Source organism: Chrysochloris asiatica, unplaced genomic scaffold (assembly GCF_000296735.1).
Source record: "Chrysochloris asiatica unplaced genomic scaffold, ChrAsi1.0 scaffold00068, whole genome shotgun sequence".
Taxonomy (NCBI): Eukaryota; Metazoa; Chordata; class Mammalia; order Afrosoricida; family Chrysochloridae; genus Chrysochloris; species Chrysochloris asiatica.
The window spans coordinates 9,022,725-9,034,972 of NW_006408586.1; the positions used below are offsets into that span (position 1 = coordinate 9,022,725).

General features: G+C 37.7%; 1 pseudogene; it reads right to left on the minus strand.

Annotated features, from left to right (window-relative positions):
* Positions 1-1,917: 1,917 nt before the first annotated feature.
* On the minus strand, positions 1,918-6,601 carry LOC102816609 (annotated as a pseudogene).
* Positions 6,602-12,248: the final 5,647 nt, after the last annotated feature.

A 12,248-nucleotide genomic window follows, 5' to 3' on the forward strand; every position in this document is an offset into this window, starting at 1 on the left:
TCTTCTAACACAGATCTGTTGGTTCTTTTGGCAGCCCATGGCACTTTCAATATTCTCCCCTAATATCATAACTCAAAAATCATCAATTCTTCTATGGTCTTCATTATTCACTGTCTAGCTTTCACATGCATATGAGGTTATTGAAAATATCATGGCTTGGGTCAGGTGCACCTTAGTCCTCAAGCTGAAGTCTTTGCTCTTCAAAACTTTGAAAAGTTCTTGTGCAACAGATTTGCCTAATGCAATTCATTATTTGATTTCTTGGCTCCTGCTTCTATGAGTACTGAGAGACAAAAACAACAACATCAAATAAAAAAACTACCAGAATTCATTCTGAGAGACATTAGTTTATTGCAGAAAATAAAATAAAAGAGATAATTTATCAACAAGTGAATTTACCTACAAAGGGCAAAATGCAGCTGCTTCCAGTAGTGGCCATTTGGACAGTGAAGTTTTTCCAGACAAGGTTCTTTTTATATTATGGGGTATTCAAACTTAGGCATAAGGGTGGTATGAGGATGGTATGTGGAACTAGGACAGATAGAAGAGACATAAGATTCAGGGTGGTCTGTCCCCTCTTAGAGAACGAAGAGATTTTGGCAAGCACAGTGGAAAGACTGGCTGTTGGCTCCTTCTTAACATATGCACAACTAAAGCAGGAGAAGAAGACAGATAGTAGGAGCAGAGGGAAAGGATAGGAGAAATGTTTCCCTGTGACCTTGGCATGGCCATTTTGGAGTGTTAGCTTTGTGTCCCTCCACTTCACCCCAACACTCCTAAATAGCCGTTACAATCTTACTGCCAGTCTTCTGCACAGTCTTTTGAGCCTGAGAATTGGAGAATTGTAACCAAAGGCCGTAGTAAAAACATATACTACAAGAGTACTGTTCCTAAGCACAACATTCCCATAAGTAATAGAAGTATATAATACCACATCAAGGACAAAGAGCTAATCCAGTTAGAAGAGGGGTCAGTAGATAACTGCTGGATTGTAGAAATATGGCCCAGCATTTGTTGAAGAAACAGAGATGTTATGGTGATAATCAGATATGTATACACAACAGTCAGTATGAATAAGAGTGCAAGTAACTCTATGAAGGGCTTTTAGAATGTCCAGAGTCATGTGGTCCTGTAAAGCTTCCTTATGTATCTGCTCTCTCTTGGCTGACAACAATGAGAGAGGCTGGCAAGTTTCATTCAACACCGAAGTCATATGCTTCACCAGGGTCTAAGCTTGCCTTTCCACATCAATAGATGCAGCCCCAGAAGCCAAAACTGCAAGAAGGTAAAGCCACTGTGTTTCCATTACTGGGCTTAATGGGCAGGCATTTGTAAATAGTGCTAGGGATATAGAGCTGTTATTTGCACGGGTTCTCTCTGCATACCAGGAAGCTTAGAGTTGAGTTAGATGTATACTATTGACAGTCATCTCTGGCCATCCCAAACAACAAAACTGAGTGTGTATAATCTTGACTTGCTCCAGTATCAGATGGAATATCCCAGAGTCAGTATAGTCTTGGGATGGAAGTTGCACAGAACACTTAGCTGGAAACATAGGGAAGCAGTCTGCAGACTATTCATACTACCCTGTCAAGCATGCCAGGCACTGGTGTTGGCAGGCACAATTCTCCATGGCATGCCAGCATTGAAGGCAATGGGGAGTTCTTCACAGACCCAGCAGTCGAACTGATTCTTCACATAAGCAATCATGATGGCCCAGCCGGCTTAAATACTACTATATACTCTAAGGATAGAATGACAGAGAGATGAAAGTTATCAACATAAATGCAAAGTTTTGGATGGCATAGGATGGAACTAAGGTGATACCTGTATGCCTACATCTAGCGTTATATTCAAGGGGCCAACAAACCACACCATCTGGTGCCAATTTGCCATTTCCAGTGGAGTTTCCCAGGGCTAGGTCCTCAGGTATCTTTGGGGTGTCTGACCACCAGTGCTGTTCATTCTTCGTTGCTGAAGCATTTGTTCTAGATCTATCTGCTCCCTTTCTACTCTTGTAATCCCTTTGTAGTTTGAGGTAAGACCAAACATAGGCCAAGACCACTCATTAATTAATTTTTCTCCCATGTCCTTGATGGACCTTGATTTCTTGGGATGTTTATAGAGATACATTACTGCTTGTCCCATTCCACTACGTTTCAGAGTCTCCTGGCTCACACTAGGTAGCTCTTGCAGAATCTTCAACAGCTCTTCCCTAATCTTTAATGCTGGCAAACTCCTATCTGGTAAAGGTGAGAGCTATTCTTTGATGGCAGACATCACACCACTGTCGATAAAGATTTCTTTCAGGTCCTGCTTCTTAAGGTGCACAACAACGGTAAGTAACAAAGTTATTTTTTATAGTGCTGGCTTCTTTTGATTGTTTAACTGTCTGTCTTCCTCAGCAGCTTCATTCATCTTCATGATCATGGCACTCACAACGTCATCTGCGTCACTAATAAAAGTGCCACCATCATGGTTGCGTCTGCGCTTGCCACTCATGCTTTTCATCCGGGGCAGCATCATTTCAAAATCTGACAGGAAATCCATATGTTTCCCTCTCTTTATGTTATCATCAGAATCTGAATCTTCTGCATTTTTTATGTGCGTTTCTGCTTTTTCTTCATCCAAATCTTCTTGGTTAAAATCTGTAAACTCTTCTTCCTCTTCATCACCAGATTCTCCAAATACATCTGCAATAAGATTTCTTCTTCATTCCCTAACTCATTATCACTTCCAAATAGATCACTCTCCTCATTTTTCTTATCAGATAATTCTTATTTCCCTACTTCTTCTTCACTGTCCGATGTTACAGTCTTTTCTCTTCTGCCTGCTTTGTCTAATATAACATCACTGGCAGAATCATTTGCATCAGAGACAACACCACTCTTCTTTGATGCTTTCGTTTCGCCTTCACTATCAGAAAGGACAGCGCTTTCCATTTTGCTACTTTCTCCTCCTCCCTCTCTTTTACATCATTTTCATCACTGTCAAATTTCTGACTTTTGGCTTCTTCCTCCTCACTGTCAGAACTGTGACTCCTTTCTATCTCTGTTTGGCTATCTGAATGAAAGGAGTCATTTTGCATTTCTGCACCCTCTCCCCTATTTTCCCCATCGCTGTCATCATCTGACTCTTGCTTCTGTTTGTGCCTGGAAATACCCTCAGTTTCTGAATCGCTGGCTCGTCCCTTCTGTGGTTCCTCAGTCTCAGAGTCACTAACTCTGGTTTTGGGAAGCTCCTTGCTTTCTGTGACTTGGGGTTTGGGAGGTTCTTCATTATCAGAGTCACTGGCCTGGTCCCTTGGGAGGTCTTTACTTTCTGAACCACTAATTTGGGGTTTTGGAAGCTCTTCATTTTCTGAGTCACTGACTTGGTGCTTTGGAGGATCCTCACCTTCTGAATCACTGATACCGGGTTTGGGAAGCTCCTCAGTTTCAGAGTCACTGGCCTGATTCCTCAGGGGGCTCTTTATTTTCTGAGTCACTGACCTGAGGTTTGGGGAGTGCCTCATTTTCTGAATCACTGCCTTGATGCCTTGGGGGCTCTTCACTTTCAGAATCACTGACTTGAGTTTTGACAGCATCCTCAGTCTCAGAGTTACTAGCAGGACTTTTCTGAAGTTCTTCAATCTCTGATTCACTACTAGGATGCTTTTGAACATCTTCATTTTCAGAATCACTTGTATGCCCATTAAGAAGTTCTTCATTTTCAGAGTCAGTAACAGGTAATGTCCTGGTCGCCTCACTCTCAGAGTCACTCATGTGATGATTGGCATCCTAGTTTTTGGAATCATTTGCAGGACGCTCAGGTTGCTTTTCAGATTCAGAATCACTATTCATTGGCCTGTGAAGCTCCTCACTTTCAGAGTCACTAGCATTAAAATTTGGGAGTTCATCATTCTCAGAATCTGCCACATGATGCCCTTTGATGAGACTATCTTCTTGATCATTAGGTTCATTCTCTGAATGACGTTCTACACTTCCAGTGTCTGATCCAGAATGCTGTTAATTTATATCATCCTCAATGTCTGACCCTGAATCTTGTTCATCCTGCACTGGCTAGCACCACAATCCTTGTTCCTGTCACACAGATAACTACATCTTTCTCCTGAGGAGAGGCTGGTGCATTCTGGCAACCCACATTTCAGTCAGCCTGCCTATTATCTTTTAATATGTAATTTATTTTATATATTTAGTCCATGTGTATCTGTTTCCTTCTGCTAGGAGATAAACTTTATGTGTACAACTACATCTGTCTATTTCATTTCCTCATGCATTCCTGGCACTTAGAGCAGTACTTGACACATAGTAAGTACTGAATGCATGCATTTTTGTTGAATTAATTTATGCATCAATGAATGAAAGAATAGAAAAAATACAGGGAAAAGATACAATGATAATCACAATAATAATTAAAAAGGTGGTCATACTGTTTGTATGCTACCGAGACAGTTTTGACTTGTAACAAACCTGTATAGGGTTTCTTAGGCTATAAACTTTTATGGGAGCAGAAAGACTCATTTTTCTTCCTAAATCAACTGGCAAATTCAAACTGCTGACCTGCAACTAGCAGTTCAAATTGTAATCCATTGTGCTACTCCACTATACTACTACAATAATTAAAATGTTGTTGTTAAGTGCTGTCAAGTCAGTTTTGACTCAGAGTGACTCTGTATGGGATTTCCAAGGGGCTGTTGGAGATTTTGTCCCGACAACCTTGTGGTTTGTAGTTCAGCACTGATCCTATAGAGCCATACCAGGAATCCATAATTAAAATGTTGTTGTTACTGTTGTTAAGTGCCAATGAGTCGATTCTGACCCATAGCGACCCTGAACAGGGTTTCTGAGGAGCAGCTGGTGAGCTTGAACCACCAACCTTGCAGTTCAAATGGCTTTGCAATCTGGTGCATTAACCCACAGTGCCACACCAGGACTCCATAATTAAAAACAACAACAAAACACAAAACTATCAATTACTGAAGGACTATGTGTTGTTTTGTACTGTCCAGTTGATTTCAAATAATATTGATCCTATATCACAGAGGAGAACTGCTGATTGCTAAGACTTTTTTCACGGAGTCTCTGGGTGGATTTGAATGCCTATCCTTTTGATTAGCAGTCAAACACCTAACTGTGCAAGCAGGACTGCTGTAGGTCTATTAGATACTTTACAATATTTTCAGCATTTCAACACTCACACTAATCCTATGGGTAAAATATCAAACTTATTTTAGGTTTCAGGCAGATTGAATGAGATAGATGTTCAAGATCTCACAGAAAGTGAATAGTAGAATGAGAACCTAAACTAGAGTTATTCTACTTATTATTCAGGGGCTTTTCTCCATCTCCGTACTACTTTAGTCATACACACACACTCTATTGGTAACTCCACTTTTTTTTTTTTTTTAGTATCTTAATATTTCCAAAGAGAGATCTAGAAATATATTTATAAGCAACATATTATTAAATCTGATTGCAATAAAAGGTATTGGTTAAGAGAACAGATTTTGGCATTGGACTTGTTATTAAGTTATTAAATGCTGTCGAGTTGATTTTGATTCATAGTGTCCCTGTATGTGATTTCTTTGAAGTGGCTGGTGGGTTTGAACCACTGACTTTGTGGTTTGTAGTCCAATGCTTGCTACAATGACACCCTAGGATTCCATATTGGACTTTATGGAGTCAAATCTTGGCTCTATTAATGGCCAAATTCCTTTGGGCATTATTGTTCACCTCTCTGTGGTTCAGTTTCCACATCTTTAAAATAGAGAAATGTGATAATAATACCTCCTTTGTCAGTTTTTTATAGGAATAATCTAGCACAAGTAAGCAACACTTAGAATAGTGATATTATAAATGCAAGTGTTGTACTCATTTACCTTACTTAGAATTTTAAAGTCTTGTACTGTTTTCACAATGTTTTAATTTAATATTTATAGCAATTACATGAGGTAGATAGGAGGGTATTTTTATCCCAGTTTCACTCTTTGATGTGACAGTTATTTATCATTTGATATGTGATATGATCTAGTCTAAGCTTTTGGCTTTTACAGATAAGTAAAAACACAGATCTTGTCCTCAAGAACTTCCAAATAAGAAAGAAAATGTAGTGGAATGAATGCTTCAATAGAGGTACATTGAGGGTGCTGAGAAAGTGGAAATCCTCAGAGGTTGAAAAACTTGTGCAAGATTGCTCAAACAATGAGCCCAACCCAGTACTTTCCCCCAAACACTAGAAGAAACAGGAGATCAAGTGATGGTGACAGAGGTGTGCCACTGAGACAGTTCTGACTCACAGTGAGCCTGTATGGGGTTTCCAAGGCTGTGAATCTTTACAGGAGCAGAAAACCTCATCTTACTCTGGTGGAGTGACTGGTAGACTCAAAATGCTGACTTTTTGGTAAGCAGTCCAACTCATAAACCACTGTATGACCAGAGCTCCTTGGTAGATAAGTAGTTTTGTGAAATAAAAAAGGTGTAGTCTTTTAGTTTTTTAAACTTCTATTTAAAGGCCTGACTTCTTTATGCATTGCTAGAAAGGACTAGATGTATTTGCTCTTCCCCTCACCTGGACTCCAGTTTGGAGAGCAAGATTCCATTATCCCTAAATCATAAATAATAATTCTTACAAAAGTATCAAGTGAATACTTTGATCATGAGCTCTTATCTGACAGGTTCACTGAACTGTGAACTAGGAAACCTGGATATGACCTTGGCTAAATGATTTAACCTTTCTGTACCTTGGTAAATATTATCGTCTTTACAGTCTCTAGAATGAATTGGATGGAACTTGAGCCCTGAAAAGGAAAACCAACACAAGGCACTACATTGCCTCAGATTGCTAGTTCATTTCTATGTTAATTGTTCATCGTATTTCCCATCATTTAGACTTTTCTTAGGTTTTTAAGCTCTGGGAAGTGCAGAACATACTGCTTTGTACAGAATACAAAGTCAAAAATATTTACTCAATGAATGAACTGTCATCCAGACAAAAAAGCATATTAGTAACTCAATGTTTAGAAAGACACAGCTATACATCTTTAGCTTTCTCTAATCAGATGCAGTCTCATCTTTTTGACTCAATTCATAGCACCTGCAAGTCCTTTAGCTAGTTCTATTTCTTTGCAAGGCAGTTTTCCCCCACAGAAAGGCTGTGTTCTGCCACAGCTGCACCAATTAGTTTCCCTGCCTGAGAAGAGTGACAATAGTGATATTTTTCTGGATGAATGATAGACCTACTGGAGAGTCCACAAATCAAAATGTCAATTTTCCTTTTTTCTTTCAGTTTCTTTTGTGCTGTGTGTTTGTATGTAATTTCTTCACAAAAATGCCTTCAGATGGAGGATCAAAAATCTTTTTCCTTCCAAGTTTAACTAAATAATGAAGCAGATCTGTGACAGATTTTGACACATTATGGAATTTTAGTTGTTGCCTACAAAGTATAGCAACAGCATGAGGAATTCTTAGACAAGAATGATTTTAAAGTGCCAGTGGTACCCAGAAAGAAGGCAGGCTAGTAAAATGATAAAGCTAAAGCATGCCACAGATAATTATGTAAAACATAAAATACGTTTCCAACTCAAACACAAAAGGTCTAGTAGATCCTCCAGCTCAAGTTACTTATATTATTATCACAATATAATCCCTTCTTTACAGATTTCTCACAGGCTATAGATTTTGTATTTCAAAATTCTGTACAACTTTTAAAGAAATACATGTAACTTTTATCTTTGATGTTCTATTGCTGTTGTTGTTAAGTACTGCATGGTGGGTTCAGAATCATAGGGACCCTATAAGAGGGGGACTGGCAATATACAAGAAGAGAGAGGGGAAAAGAAGAGCACCCAAACTCTCCTGTGTCTATTTCCCACCCTGTGCTCTGTCTTCCTCTCCCTTCCTCCCCTCCTCTCATCCCATACATCCCGGTGATCAGCAATTATATATATAGCTTTGTTTTGTTTTTCCCCCCTTTTGGGTGGGTTCTTTTTCTTAGTCTTTTACAATAATGGTCTTATGCAGTATTTCTCTTTTTGTGACTGACTAATTGCGCACAACATAATGCCCTCAAGGTTCATCCATATTATGCGGTGGCTTGCAGCTTCCTTGTTGTTCTTCAAGGTAGCATAGTATTCCATTGTGTGTATATACCACAGTTTGTTTATCCATTCTTCAATTGATGGGCACTTAGGCTGTCTCCCTTCTTGCTATTGTAAATAGTGCTGCTATGATCATTTGTGTGTGCGTATATTTACTCGTGCTCTGCCTCTTATTTCTTGTGGGTAAATACCAAGTAGAGGAATTGCTGCGTCATAAGGTACTTCTATTTCCAACCTTCTGAGGAAGCACCATATTGCTTTCCAGAGAGGTTGGACCATTTTCAATATCATCACTTCTTGATCCTATGCTACCCCTTGAAATAATTGAACATTTTTGTTACTGTGATTCTATTTGTTCTTTTCCTCATCTTTTGATGCTTTCTACATCATTCAATATTTTGCCCACAGAATTCTTCAATATTGCAAGTTCAGATTATTTTTTTTTCCAATTCTTTCAGCTTGAGAAATGCTGCACATGTTCTTCTTTTTTGGTGTTCTAACTTTAGGTATTTTCACATTTCATTATAATATTAACTTTGTTTTCTCAAGTTGCCCTTTGATAATGTCTGCTCAATTCATTTACTTCCTCATGTCTTCCATTCACTTTAGCTTCTCTACATTGAAGAGCAAATTTTGGAGTTTCTTCTGAGGTCCACTTTTGTCTTTTATTTATTTCCTGTGTTTTTAATAATCTTTTGCTTTCTTCCTGTAAGACGCTCTTGATGTCATCTCACAACTTTTATGGTCTTCGATCCTCATCTGTGTTTTATTGACTATGCAAAGGCTTTCAATTGTGTGGGTCATGACAACCTAAGGACAGCATTGCTGAAGCTTGAGTATTCCAGATTACTTTATTATGTTTATGAGGAACCTGTACAAAGACAGACCTAGAGGCAATTGTATGAACAGAACACAGGAACACTGAATGTTTTAAAATTAGGAAAGGTGTATTCTAGGGTTGTATTCTTCCACCATACTTATTCAATCTGTATGCTGAACAAATAATTTGAGAAGCTGGATTATATGTAGAAGAATGTGGCATAAGGATTGGACACTCATGAACAACATGTGATGTGCAGATGATACAACTTTGCTTGCTGAAAGCAAAGAGGATTTAAAATAGTTACTGATGAGACTCAAAGACCACTGACTTTGGTATGGGTTGAACCTCAATGTAAAGAAAACAAAAACCCTCACCACTGGACTAATAAGTAACATCAAGATTAATGGAGAAGAGATTGAAGTTGGAAAAATTCATTTTACTCGTATCCACCATCAACCTTATGGAAGCAATAATCAAGAAATCAAAGGATGTATTACATTAGGCAAATCTGTTGCACAAGATCACATTGAAATGTTCAAGACAGATCACAGATGTCAGTTTAAAAACCAAGGTGCACCAGACTCAAACCACGACCTGTTTTCAATAGCATTATATGCTTGTGAATGTTGGATAATGAAGAAAATTGACCATAGAAGAATTGATGGATTCAAGTTATGGTGTTTTATGATAATAGTAAAAGTGCCATAAACTACCAAAGAACAAACAAATCTATTTTGGAAGAAAGACAACCAGAATGCTCCTTACAAGCAAGGATGGCCAGACTTCCTCTCTCATACTTCAGACATATTAACAGGAGGGACCAGTACTTGGAGAAGAACATCATGTTGGGAAAGTGGAGAGTCAATGGAAAACATGCAGACCCACAATGAGGTGGATTGGCACAGGGGCAGCAGCAATGGGCTCAGGGGTAGCAATGATTTTGAGATTGATGCAGGAACAGGCAATATTTCTTTTGTTGTGCATAAGGTTGCTCTGACTTGGCACCAACTCAATAGCACCCAACAAAAACAGCAGCAACAATGGAAGGTCTACTTCTAGAGTTAAATAAGAATTTTATTCTGGAGTCCTGAAATTATTTTCTGTTATAACTGGAAGGGTTTTTGTCAATAGATTGTAAAAATTTTGTATAATAAAATGACATACAAATTTATGTTGCTTTTAACAGGCCTTCTAAGTGGAGAAAATGTATGAAATGTGATAATATTAATTAGTCACTACTCGGAAACCCCATCCAGGGTTGCTATTAATAAAAACTAACTGGACAGCACTTAACAACAATAACAACAAAAATGAAATAAAAAATAAACATTTGATTATATGTCAGAGAGCCTCATTATGGTCTTGTTTTATGCCTTAAATAATAATGCAAATATGCATATACTAAAGTTGTTGCTGTTGTTAAATGAAGTTGAGTTGTTTGCAACTCATACAGGGTTTCTGAAGCTTAAATTTTTGTGAAAGAAGAAAGTCTCAGTTTTCTTCCATTGAAGCACTGGTAGGCTAGAACCACTGACCCTGGTTCACAATCTTATATTTATCCTACAGAGCCAAAGTGCACTCTCCAGATATATTAGTATTTTTACATAAGCCACTATTGAAAATTTTGTTGTAAGTAATTGAGGATTGCCCATTGAATATGGCTTTTTCCCTAAAAATTCACTATATAATTTAACAATTATTATAGGATAAATTACAATTTTCACCAAGAGCAAATTTATGGTTATTGTTATTAAGTGCCATCAAGTCTGTTCCGACCCATAGCATCCCTGTATACAGTTTCCAAGTAATGGTTGGTGAGTTTGAACTGCTGACCTTGTGGTGCAAACCAGCCTTGTGGTCCAGTGCGTTATTCCACAGTGCCACACCAGGACTCCAAATTTATGGTATTCGGGGTGAAACTCTGGACACTTCAGAGATATGATTTACAATAGGAAATGGCACACCATGGACTGTTTAAACATGTTATACATGTAGCCCATGTAGCCCAGGAAGGCTTCTTACTCAGACATTTTGTAAGGACACTTTAATCAGCCTCGGGCTAGATCTAAGGACCGGAAAGATCTTGACAGCCTTTGACTTTATGAAGATTCAATTCTAGCTAAATCACTGCAAACAAATATAAAAACCAACCAAATATATAGATTTTTCTTTTAGTTCATACATATACATTTGAAACAGTGGGAAAAAAATTTATGGATTTAATTATGAAGAATTAACTCTGCAAAAAGCTTAAACATTTTGATATTCAATATGTAGACAGGTAGAATATAACACCGTGGGAGAAATGTGAATAAAAAGACAATATTTGATTAGTCTTGAACCTGTTACTTCTACCTGTGAATTGTGTAATTTAAAAACAATGTGATTCTTAACCTATATTTCTTATTCCTTTTTCTTTCTCAGTTTCATAATTTGAGATTCTAGGACATAGTATTATGTTGAGAGTTGAATGCACCACTACAAGAAAAGTCTTCAGTACTCAGTGCCTGGTATAAAGTGAATTCTCAATAACTTTTCTCAGTTGTTCTAAGGTAATTATTATCTTTATTATTATTACATTCTATCCATTCAATTTTCCTTTGGATATTGGTGAAGTCTTTCATCAAGTGTGATGTACTCTATCTTTGATCCTATGGGAATCCTGATTCTTTTTCCTTAAATGTATCATCTTTTGTGGTATGAGGACTCACTCACTCAGCCATGTATTTTCCCAGGATGCTCTCATGAAGGCAGAAGTGCCTCCATCTATTGTGTATGACTGTTCAGATTTTACACTGCAGCAGATTCCTTTCCAAATGTGTTTGTAGTTGTAGTTATTCATTCTCTAATTTTCTTATGCACATATCCATGCATAGGAAACATGTAAACAAGGGAATATTTTTAAAAGTATATTTTTTGCAAAGCTTGTTTGTGAGTAGTACAGAACCCTTTCTTTATGCTTCTAGTACAAATGTACTAGAGAAGGGAAATGATAGAATGCTATCATATTTAGAGAGAAATTAAAAGTTGGAAACTGTTCTTCAGGCCTTCTCCAATTATACTTAGGTCATTTATTCTATTTTTTTATGTTTTGAATAACACTAAAACCATTTCATCCAATTCATAATTAATTTTGTGGCCACTATTATCTCTGTAAATCTAGAAGGTAAAATTTTCTGTGAGATAATCTGGGTTACTCATTAAGATGCTGAATAAATCCACAAAGGACCTCTGAGATTTCTTGGGTGAGAAAATTTGAAGAATTGTTAGATTTCTTTGATATGCTGTGTTTTGTGTTCCAAAGATCACAGATGATATTTTATGTTT